This window comes from Egretta garzetta, unplaced genomic scaffold (genome assembly GCF_000687185.1).
Source record: "Egretta garzetta isolate BGI_Z169 unplaced genomic scaffold, ASM68718v1 scaffold89, whole genome shotgun sequence".
Taxonomy (NCBI): domain Eukaryota; kingdom Metazoa; phylum Chordata; class Aves; order Pelecaniformes; family Ardeidae; genus Egretta; species Egretta garzetta.
This window is the reverse complement of record NW_009269997.1, coordinates 2,805,008-2,817,184: the sequence shown is the minus strand read 5'-3', so window position 1 is coordinate 2,817,184 and position 12,177 is coordinate 2,805,008.

The window sequence follows — 12,177 nt, the reverse complement described above, 5'->3', positions numbered from 1 at the left end:
GGAGAGAGAGGATCAGGCTTTTTTTGCACGCTTCTCCGGGACCTGGCTTTCTGAAAACCTGTTAGGACAGATGGGGCCCAAAGTCACGGACTAAATGAACCCAACGGACACTTTAGAGGAATGGCCCTAGACTCAAGGAGTGATATCTGTGTATCAAAACCGGTATCTGTGTATCAAAAGACGGGGAAAGTGGTGGTGATTAATTGGAATGTATTGGAAAGGGTAGGACCTGAGCATGATGTAGATAGTATAGAATAAGGCTAAGATTATTCTTTTCTTTTATTAAACTGTCTTTAGCTCAACCCATGGGTTTTACGTGGTTTTTTTTGGATTCTCCCCCCCATCCCACTGAGGGAGGGGGACAGCGAGCGAGCGGCTGCGTGGTGTTCAGCTGCCTGCCGGGTTAAACCACAACAGTGCTGTGGTTTCAGGGCTCAGAACCAGAGAGTGAGCATTGCATTTTGGAAGCTCAGAGAAAGACTAAGTTGTGCATTTTCAGCACTTGACAATGCAGGCTAAAAGTCCTGCGTTTCTGGGACTCTGAAAAAAACCTTAAGCACTGCATTTTGGGGACTTGGAAATGGAGGCTAAAAGTGGTCTGTTTTCAGCCCCCAAAATGGAAACTGGGAGACAGAGGGGGTGGTGAGAGGGTGTTGAGCACCAAGGGGGCAGGGTGGGCACGGTGCGAGGGAGTGGTGGAGGTCTGGTCACATTGGTCCCTGAAGTTAGGGAGGCTGGCATACACCAGGTCGAACTCAACATGTGAGCTGATCTCTGGGGGCGAAAGGTGCTTTTTCCCAACTCTTTGTTCAAGGTTTGTACAATGACTGGAATAGTTATTAAATAATTAGTCAATATTTAGACAATGTAGAATTATGACAGTTAATATTCATATTCAGGTTATGAGAGTGATTGATTTACTACCTTGCCAAAAGCCCACACTGCTGCTTGTAACAAGAAGGAGCATCAATTAACAAGCTAGAATATCCAGCAGTAAGAGTGTATATGAGCTTGAGTTGAAGCACCCATCAACCAGAGCTGTAAGAAGCAGAAGCATAGCTTCCCTGGAGTGTCCAGTAGCCAGAGTTGCTGTGTAGAGCTGGAGTTTCAAGAAGCAAGCGCTGAAATAACCTAGGGCTTCAAATACCTTGAGCAGTAACATGCTGGAGTGTCCGTCAGCAGGTACGGTAGGAAGCAGGAGCATCTCTTATCCTGAGTGTCCAGTAGCTGGAGGTGGAGCTTCAACAAAGTAGAGCTGGAATGGGCTGGAGTGGAAACTGAAACAAGCTGAGTGACCGTCAGCTAGAGCTGTAAGAAGCATGAGCTGAAATAACTTGGAGCTTTACATTATTTGAGCTGGTGTGTCCATCTTTTGGAGCTGGAACAAACTGGAGCATCTTGTAGCTGAAGCTGTTGTAGAGAGCTGAAATTACCTAAAATTGAAACAAACTTGAGTGTCCATTGGCTGGAGCTGTGACAAGCAGCAGCAGTAAGAAGCAGAAGCATGTTATCCCAACTGCAGTAGCTGAGCTGCAATGTACAGTGGGAGCTTCAAGAAGACTAAGCTGTAAGGAGCAGGAGCGGAAATAACTTGGCGTTTCAAATAACCTGAGCTGGAACAAGCTGGAGCATCTTGTGGCCAGAGCTGCTATATGGAGCTAGAGCTGGAGTTGGAATTACCTGAAAATGAAACAAGCTGGGGTATCCATCAGCCAGAGCTGTATGAAGCAGGATCATCTTTTAGCTGGAGGGTCCAGTAGCCAGAGCTGGAATGAACTGGAGCTGAAACTGAAACAAGCCTGAGTGTCCATCAGCTGGAGCTGTAAGAAAATGGAACTGCCATGCAAAAGCTGGAGCTTCAACAAGCTGGACCTGAAAGTATCTTAAACTGAAACAACACAGAGCTATAAGAAGCTGGAGGGTCCAGTAGCTGGAATTGAAATTACCTGAACCCGAAATGAGCAGCAGCAACATCTCTCATCACAATCATGCAGGAGCCAGAGCTGCAATATAGAGCCAGAGCTGTAAGAGGCAGGAACTGACATTAGCTGAGTCTTCATGAGGAACACACTGGATTGTCTGTCAGCAAGAATTGTAAGAAGAAGGAGCATCTCTTAGCCAGAGTGTCCAGTCGCTGGAGCTGATTTACAGCTGGAGCATCCATTAGCTGAAGCTGTAACAAGCTGTGGCATCTGTCAACCAGGGCTGCAGTCCCAGCATAGTTGAACAGAGGAGTATCTGCTCTCCGTAGCCTCTCTTAACCAGAGCTGAGAGAATCTGCAGCGCTAATAGGAAGGAGCATCTATGAGCAGGAACATCTCCTGGCTGAAGCTGAAATTACCTGGAGCCAGAGCATCCATCAGCCAGGGTATCCATCAAGCAGATCCATACTCTGAGGCAGGCACAGGCAGGGCTGTCCCCAACAGCTGCAAGTGGGGAGCCCAGCCTCTTCCCCCTCATGTCTCCCAGGGCAGTCATGCTACAAAGGGGTGCAGGCTGTGGGGCGCAGGCGAGGCAGTGGCATCTCCTCTGTACCTATGAAAGGGGAGAGAAACTGGTCAGTCAGAGCTCTCAGGGTGCACAGCACAGCCCCGCATAACCCACTAGAGATGCCCGCCCCAGGCAATGGCAACTCATCCCTCCTGCCTGCCCCTCACTTTCAGCAGAGGCTGCCCAGCGCTGCATCAGTAAATGGTGGAGGGGAGAGGAGGGAGAAATGACAACAGGAGAACTTGGGGATCAGCCTGAAAAAACACATTTCTTCCCAGAAGAGCAGGCAAGAATGAACACTGTGCTAAACCCCTCTGCTCAGTGAGGAGCATTTCAGGCACAAAATGACATGGAGCAATACTGGGGCCCAGGAGGTGCTGTTCCCATCCAGGGCCTGTCTCCCCACTTGTCTCCCCCAGCTACCAGTCTCATCCTGACCCTGCCCAGGAGCAGGACTGGGGGAGCCACAGGCTGCGCTTCACATCCTGCTAAATGTCACTGCCAAGCCAAGTGCTAAACATCAAATACAGGTGAACCAAGCCAAGTGGGTTTCAGGAGGGGCCTAGAACAACCAGGACCCCACCAGGGGAGGACAGGGCTGTCCCCAGCCCAGCTGTGGCTGACAGCCACACCAGCACTTGCCAGGGGCAGGCTGGGTAGTTGCTGATGGCGTGGGGAGAAGCTGCCCTGGGGCAGCTCCAGCACCAGAGCTTCCCTCAGCTGCCCTCACAGTGACCAGTCCCAGAACCGTGGGGCACAGCCCCAACCCCTGGCCTGGCCCTGCTGCAGCTGGGACACCTGCCCGAGAGTGCTGCTGGTGCAGCCCTAAACCACCCTGCAGCAAGACACACAACACAAGCGAAAATGTTTCCTACCAAGTGAGAGCCAGGCAAAACAGAGATCAGAGGTGCAGCCACAGCCATGACCCTGCTGCTGCTGCAGCTGGGGCCCCTCCTCAGGAGCAGTGCCAGACCCAAACCACCCTACAACAGGACCAGGACTGGCACTAGCACCAGAAGCCACAAGCGAGGTATGTTTTCCTCATCAATCACAGCCAGGCACAGCATCCTCAGTTCACATGTGTTTGGGGTGTTCCTGCCTGCCTGACCCTGCCAGATGTCCCCAGAGCATGGCCTGCCCACCCGCCTGCTTCAGAGCACTCGCCTGACATTTCCTACTGTGTCGGTGTCCCCTGTCACTGCCTGTGTCAGGGCTGTGCTCCTCTCCAGGCGCATCCTCCTGCATCAGCATCACCTGGCACTGCCCATGCCAGGGACATGCTCCTTGCCCAGGCCCAGGCTGAGCCCTTCTGCTGCTGCTCAGCTGCTCCCTTGCACTGCACTGAAAAAAACCCCACGTGAGGAAGCAGCCACAGTGTCACAGGTGGGAGGATGCAACTGACCCTAGTGCCCAGCATCCAGAAAGCATTTAATATGGCCCTTAACATCAGCCAAAGTACCTACCAAGAGAGATGTTACAGCATGGGTATTGTGTTCCTTTAGTAGTGCGCAAGTTTCAGTGATCCGTTGCAGTACAAAGCTATATGTTGCTTAAGTTTGATTCAGCTGTTTTCTTTTCATTACCATATACATGAAAAGGAAAGACAAAACCCCTTGTTCCTGTTAAAAAAAAGTTTTACCATGGCTGAAGGGTTAAGGTAAAGAGAAAATTATGCGTAAAGCAAATTAACGACCAGTGAATCCTGAAAACTTCTTTCTCTTGATGAGGGGTGGTGAGCCTCCTGTTAGCCCTTGTGATTATGAACATAATGAGTGCTTCTGCTTCCCCCCCATGGGGATTATAGGCAAATTTCACAAGTTTGTGTTGCCATGGTCAGCAGTGTGTCCCTAATGACATTTCCGATCTCATGGTCTCCCTGATGTGGGATAGAAATGATCCTGACCTGACCTAAGCTGGCTCCCTCCAGTGGGATGACATGAGTATAGTCCAAACAGTTTAAGGGGAAATAAATTCTGACATGATTTAAAACATAGCTTTTTCACATCATAGAGGAAACTTTTAGCATCACTAAGGTAGACAGCCAGGACAGCTGTGGTCTAGCATTTACCTATTTTTTGAAAGAGTATTGATACGGTTTGTATCAAACCCAGCCATTCACTGCTGAGACCACCCCAGGACAGTAAACACTGGGTAGTGGTCTCTCACCACAAACGCATCCCTCCTTTGTCTGGTAACACACATTGTAGCAGTGCCAGCAATACTGCCACAGAAGAAGTCAAGTTGCTCTGCAGGCTTCTGAGCTGCCCTGGTCCTGAGGGGACAACCGCCTGTCCTTCCAGGCACCGGCCCCCACCAGGCCAGGGAACAGAAAGGTGCCACATTAGGGCCACAACATGCAAGTGCAGCCTCATAGCACCTGCACTGGGTCCAAAGGGATGCACGGATCACCTTAGGGCCTCACCCCACATCCTACTGCCCCAGCCAGGGAGCAGGGGAGGCTGGGGAGGGGGTGGAACTGCGGGCAGCCACAGCCCAGGACTTCGGGCACCTATGTGGGGACACAAGTCAGCGGGTCATGGCTGAGACCTGCTGCTCTTAACCCTTCAAATCATGAGCTATGATGAGAAATGTATGTGGCTTTGTCCTGAAATAAGCAGTGCCCTCACTGAAAGAGGGGAAGGTACAATCCCAGCAGAGTGATATTTGCTCCTTTAGGCATATCTGATTAAAGATACTTTTTGTTCTAATCCTATAGTTCTAAGCCTTTGGTTGAAATGCCATCTCTGCGGTCTTTCAGATTATATTTATACTCTCACTTGACCTTGGGTAGCAGCAGTTCTATAAACACACTATTCACTAATCCCTTCCCTCCTCCTCTAATATTTTCACAGTTCAAGTGCCAAAGCAATAAATTGGAAGTGGTCATCAGTTTTTGACACTTTTATAAGTATTTAAGCAAAATGTGTAACCAGGTAGCTGTTGTCTTTTCTCTCCTCTCAATAGCAGAAAAGTGCATATCCATGAAACTCTTAGATCAAATGTTCCTTGGAGTGGTGGGGGGAATGAAGAGACTTTCTCTGGTTTCGGACTTTTTCCTTGCGCCTGCCTGACTGGCCAGTCTTGCAATGGAAATGGAACATCCACAGTATTTCCCTTTTGAGATGGTTTGTTTCCAGATCCTCTGCTCTGATTGTTGTGCTTCTTGGCTGCAAATTTCAGTCTCCCACAGGCTTCCCCTTGTCTTTAATGTGGCTGCATCAGTTAAAATTAATCAATTATGTTGCCATTACTACTTTAGCACATTATACCATCCCTCCTGCCAGCCCTTCAGGAGACAGCTTTTTGTCTGCGATGAGCAGAACTTCCCTATGAATCCAGCCATTTCTCCTGCATCTACAGCAAGAGGGTCTTGAAGGAAATCTTTAGAGATTTCATTTGCAGTTTAATCATACATTTTGCAATTTAATCATACATTTTCAGGAGAGAAGCTGTTTCTTTTCTGAAACACAACTCTCAAAATGCGGCTGTGAAACCTTTCTGTCTTCGCTTTTCCCCTGGAGGGCTTCTGCAGCACATGGGAAAGGCCTTTCCCAGATCTCCCAGGTAACCTGCCAGAGAAATTTTTGGGACCCTGTAAAATACAGTGTTGTGTAATGAGACCAAGAACTGGTGGGATTTGTTGAAACTCATCCCTGTTTCTAGTCCAAGAGATGGTGTTGCATATGACAGCTGTGGTCTTGCAATGGACAGCCAAGAAGAAAAAACTAAGATATGGTTAATCAAAAGAAGCATCTTAACACCTGTTAAATGCAAGTTTCTTTTTCTGTGGCTCAGTCCTCCAAAGGGACAGGATGAGAGATTCAGCCAGAAGCACCAGATATCACAACAAGGCTGGATTAATAGTGGTTTGTTGTTTGGGCTGAGGTTTATGGCTTTTGGTTTTGATGAATGTTCATGTGATCTTCTATTCAGGCAAATTTATTTTCCACTAATCTTGCTAAATTACCTCAAAATGTAATTGTTCAGTCTGAGTCACTCAAAAAAGTAACCTTCGATGCCCATGAGAAAGCTGAAACCAACTCCAGGCCCCAAATCCATTACAAGTAAAGATGTACATCATTACATAATTCACAGTATATCTAGTTACGTTCTAGCACTGTTCTCCCTCATTGACTTAACCACTCTAATTTATTTCTATGTATTAGAGTCAAAAGATGTTCAGCCCGTGATTTCTGCGACAGCTGTGTCATTACTGTGGGATGTTTCTGGGATGATACTAGCAGCCCTTGTTTTGCTTAGGCCAGGTCTCACATTCAGCTCTGCTTCAATAAAAATCCTAAGACAGAGCCTTTTCCAGTTCTTTGCCTGTGGGTACCACAAGAGTGAGTGGTTTTCCATCCCTTGTGACTAAAAAAAAAGCTAGGAAGAAGGTAAGGTGATATGCGAGTTACAGCCGAACACTGACACTTCTGGCAAGTGTACTCTTAAACTACAGCTGAGTCTGCATCGGTTTCTGCACACAACTGTTCTTTTCTACTGCCAGTCAGCGAAACCACTGAATGACCAGAACTCCAGCTTATATAAATCTACTTACCTTCAGTGTTTCCTGTAGAGGTGTGCTGATCCGCACCTTCTGAGGCTCTGGATCTGGAGGAAAGATACAACCCAGAATAAATAGAAGAGATTGGAAAGATAAAAGCCTCAAACACAAGACTTTTGAAAAGCTTTTGAAAACACTTCTAATTGTAGCATTGCTAAAGGAACATCTCTTTCAAATGAGTCATTTAAAAAAATTGACTTTAACTGGAGGGTCCATCTAATGATGTTATAGTAAAGCTATAGTCAGAAATTACTTTAAACTCTCTTGTATTAACCGAATTTAACTGAATTTCAAGTAATTTTAGGTATTACACCTTCCCCTGGGCTACTTCTTGCGGCTTAAGAACTATGTTCTCTTCCTTTTCAAAATGCCATCCTTTCCTTCGTTGTTGTATGAAATGTCCATGCAAACAGGGGAAACCAAGTACTGCACAAGGAAACCAGCTAGTCACCAGCCGCCATCAGGCTGTGAAAATCAGCATGGGCCAAATTCTAGCCTCTTTGAGCTCCAGTAACACTTAAGAATCTTTTGTAACAAGAGCTTTAAAAACATTCAGGCAGGAGACGGTGAGAACGTGGGGATTTAGGTTTTGGGTTTTTTTTTGCTGTACCTCTATAAATAAAATGCAAACAGCAGCATCGTGGTAGTTTTTAGGCAGAAGCCACTTGAAAACCATTAAGCTATTATTTGGGCAGGCTGGGCCCAAATCTGCAAGCCTTCTCTAAGGCAAACGGGTAGGAGAAAACTCAGACACTCTGTATGCAAATCAGATGGACTTAAAAACTGGAAGACAAAAGCTGTGCTTTTCTCCTGGCTGGAAAGACAGACAGTTGCAGACAACAAAGAGCTTTTCACTGCCGGTAATGAAAAAGAGCCTGTCTCTCTGGTGTGGAGCTGTGCAGGCTCTTGGCTTTAAGGACAGTCAGAAGTAGTGATGTGCACAGGCTGACTGTATTGCAGGGTTCATCTTTTAATCCATTGGTCCACTCCTGGGCCCAGTGTTATTAGGACATGTGGGGATGCCACCTGGTAAGCTGGAAGCAGGCTCAGATTTTCAGTAGACATCAGGACCTGCAAGCAAAACCAGATGCAGTGATTTTCAATAGTCGTCTTTTTTAATAGCCGCACAAATAAATCCTTAGTTTATAAAATTCAGTGTGCCAATGGCAACTGTTAAAAGACACGCAAGCTCAAACAATAAATGTAACTAGGTCTAATCTTCAATTTGTAGAGAGCGTGACAAATCAAATTCAGCTTTGTGCCAATACATCCTATTTCTTTGTTCAAGGTGAGGTGGCTGGTGACGAGTAACACTCTATCACGAAAATAATTTCCTTTACAGTATTTTTGATGCTCTTGAGGTGCACACCTCTTATCCTCAGTAGAAAGGTGGGAGCTTCTCAGTAGCCCTTGGTGGCTGGATTTCTTCCCATGTTGCCTTCTGTTAGGATTACAGCACGTTCCTTTCTTAGAACAGCACCAGACTACACCTTGCCAAATACAGTGCAGAGGACAAAGTACCTTGCAGCTTTCTAACTCCTGAGGAGAAAAAATGCTTGACTGCTCCATCATTCCCTGCTGGCCCAACCTACTGAGTAAATCTGTGTTGGATCTCAGAGTAACAGTCTGCCCTCTCGCCTGGAGGTGACCGAGGTCCCCAAGCCACAGGGACATAAAGGTTCAAGGAAGACAGGTTGTGGCTGTGCCTTATTACAGATGCAATTAATTTCACATCTTCACATCTGCTCTCTGCACAACCTCCTCCTTGCTTTCCACCTTTGGGAGGAATTATCTGGTTTTACTGTTGCTGCATTCTACCTCTTTATAGTGTTGCCCTCCCTTCTCTCCCTAAAACTGCACCACATGTAAAATAGGTTAATCATAATGTGGTGCAAATCCACTTTCCTTGGCCTTCCACCTCAACAGATCTTACACACTTGAAGAGCACCACATCCATAGGAACCATTTATCTGAGCATGGACATGCAGCCGCTTCAGTGGTGAGAAATGAAACTGGGAAACAACGTTCTGTAACAGGCATATTCAGGTGCACACACCTGTCTGTATCTCTTTATTTACTCCTGCTTGTTCAGCTCTAGATCAAGAAGTAAAGTCAATCAGGAATGCTCAAAGCCATGCCAGGAAGCAAAATAAATAACTGTGCTGCAACATTCAAGTACAAGGAACTCAAGAGATACAGAGCACCAGTCTTGTGCTGCCTTGCAAAAAATGGGAAGGGAGGATGAATTTAGGGCAGTGTGCTATACTACAGTTGAGAAGGCTGGCTGTCTCCTCTTCTTTCCCACACTTTCTGAATAATCTTGAGGAAGTCAAATTGTCAAACTGTCAGAGGTCTCTAAACTAAAAGCTACAAAAGTCTAGAGGGACTTAAAAATCACCAAGGGGTTTAAATCTCTTGGGACTTCAGATCCCACTTTGCCAAATAAAGATAAAAATTCTTCTTGCCACTAGACTGCAAGGTCCTTGGAGACCACAGCAGGGGAAAGCTGTCTCTGTTCAGAGATAGCTTTTTGAGTAGTGGGAGGAGAAAGGGATCTCAGGTGCTTTTCATTGCAAGTGAGACCTGTTAAATCCTGCCCGAAATCACAGACATTCTCTACATGTCAGACAGCTTTTTCCTCTTATTCAGCATCTACCCCACACCCTTTTATGTATGAATTTAAACATTTGGGGCACTGAGGTTACTTTTTCCCCTTTCTATTAACAGATGATGCACTCAGGCACCAGGGTAGCCAACTTCACTCTCCTCAAAGCCTGAAGGGGCAGTTGTGAGGTCATGGTGAAAATTCATCCCTTGCACTGGATGGAACCATCATACATCCATACATCTGGGAATTTTCTCTTTCACTCTGCTGCTGCTCCTGCCTACATGTCTCTCTGAAGTGCTCACCTGCATCTCCACTCCGATGTGGTAGTTGGGGAAAGGCACTTCCATCTACCCAGCCCAGGCTAACCGCTCCTCCTCTCTGTCGTCTGTCAGGAAGAATCATCATCCTTCCTGCCTCCTGAGGCATGTTCTCTTGTGGCAGAAGTACAAGGGAAAAAAGCATAGCTATAGCTGGGTTTCTCAGGGAGCCACACAATAAAGGCAAAGCTGACAAGACCGAAAGGCAAAACACAGATAAGAACACCAAGGACAGAACTCAGACAATTACTAACATATCCACGGCATGCCCAAAACCTGAATGTCAAAATCTGTTTTTCACTGACCTTAAATTAGCAAATGCAACAATAAGCATAATCTGATCATCATCATAACTGTCCATTCAATTCTCCCATGATCTCCTGCACTGTGGAACTGCTTGAGCCTGAATTGCTTATTTATCCTCTTGTTTTACAACCGCATAACTCCACTGGTGCTGAGCTGAAGTTTGGAGTACATCTCTCTGTTAAAGACAGTTTAGGTCAGTTCAAGTAATGTTTAGCCTGTACCACATTAGCTTCTGCTTCTGTTTCTGGAATACTTCAGCTCAGTCAGCTGCATAAATGCCAGAAATAAAATGAATCAAATGTACACAGGAAGTCTACATAAATACAAAACAAGCTGTGACCTCACTTATTGCAGCTTCTTATGCATTCATTTTCTTTACATCTACTAGGGAAAACAGTCTGAGTGGGGAACATGTCGCAAGAAATTATATCAGTGACTCTCTCCAGGGTAGTCTTTTCTGCCTCATTCTCTTCTGAATCATGTGGACAAGAAGTGTAATTCAGGGCTAAGAATCCGGACTGCTGTATGGAATGCGATTGTAAAAATGAATGTCCTGGCCATTGCACTGTAAGCTTACTTTATTTGCACACACTGCAAGTTAAACAAGGTTTATAAAGAAAACATATCCTACAGCTGCACAGACTTGATGCTAACTGCACTAAATTTATCACACGGCTATTTCTTCACTTAAAAAACATATATATACACACACACACATAGTTTTTTAAATATATATAGGAGAAAAGTACCTATAAATACAATGGAAAAATACATTTGAAAACTTGTTATAAAACTTGGCGCAGTATTATTTTGACTGTAATAAAAATATTTATGAGAGAAAGACAAACAGACACACAGAGAAACCCACATACCTAATATCTAGTGCTTGTCTAAAACCTGAAAAGAAAATCTGGTCTTTGGTATTGCTAAACAGAGTTAGTTGCAAGTGTCTAAAGCATCTGTAGTCCCAGCCTCCCAGCCTCTGCTCCACCCTCTCTGACTGTGTATGATTACCACTGTTTTGCACAGGCTTTGCTGGCTGCAAGTTTCCACAATAGTTTACAACCAGGCACGGAAATCAAACCAGCTAAACATGTAGTGTGTTCCTCCGAGGGCTCAATCCGACATTCATTAAATTCAATGGAAAATATCCTACTGCCTTTATTTGGACTGAATGTTATACAAAATATTTAAATTGATTTGCTGTCAAAGTGATGGCCACCCAGCAGTAAAAAACAATTGCAACCATGGAACAAAACATGGCAGTCCCTCCCTCCCCCAGCTAGGGTAAGTCATGAGCAGCAGCTAGGAAGTCTAGCCAGCAGTTGTGGGTGACTAAACCCTGAGCACACATTACAAGTTGCCCGGGAGGTTTTCCATCCAGCATGTGAAATGCAGTGTGCTGTGGCAGCTTCAATACCAAAATTTAGATTGGACTTTGTCTCAGTGGGAGCTGAAACAAATTCTAGCAGGGGTTGCAGATGCATCGATCCCATAAGTGCAGCATGACACCCGGTCACATCCCTGTTTCTACAGCGGTTGTGGTTCCTAACAGAGAGCAACAGAATTTTTCTGTATAAACCATGAATGCACAGCATCCAACTGCACTTATTATCCAATCAACATTCAAACTAATTCCCCTGTTCTAACAATTTAAAGGTTAAGTGGCAAAACCCAGGCATATATAAACTCATACGGGAACATGCATTGTGCTATATTCTGATTATACAAATGGCTGAGAGATAAAACTAACTCATAGAATCACAGAATCACTCAGGCTGGAAGAGACCTTGGGAAGTCTCTAGTCCAACCTCCTGCTCAAAGCTGGGTCAACACTGAATTCAGATTGGGTTGCTCGAGGTTCTGTCTGGTCCTGTCTTGAAAACTTGAAAGGA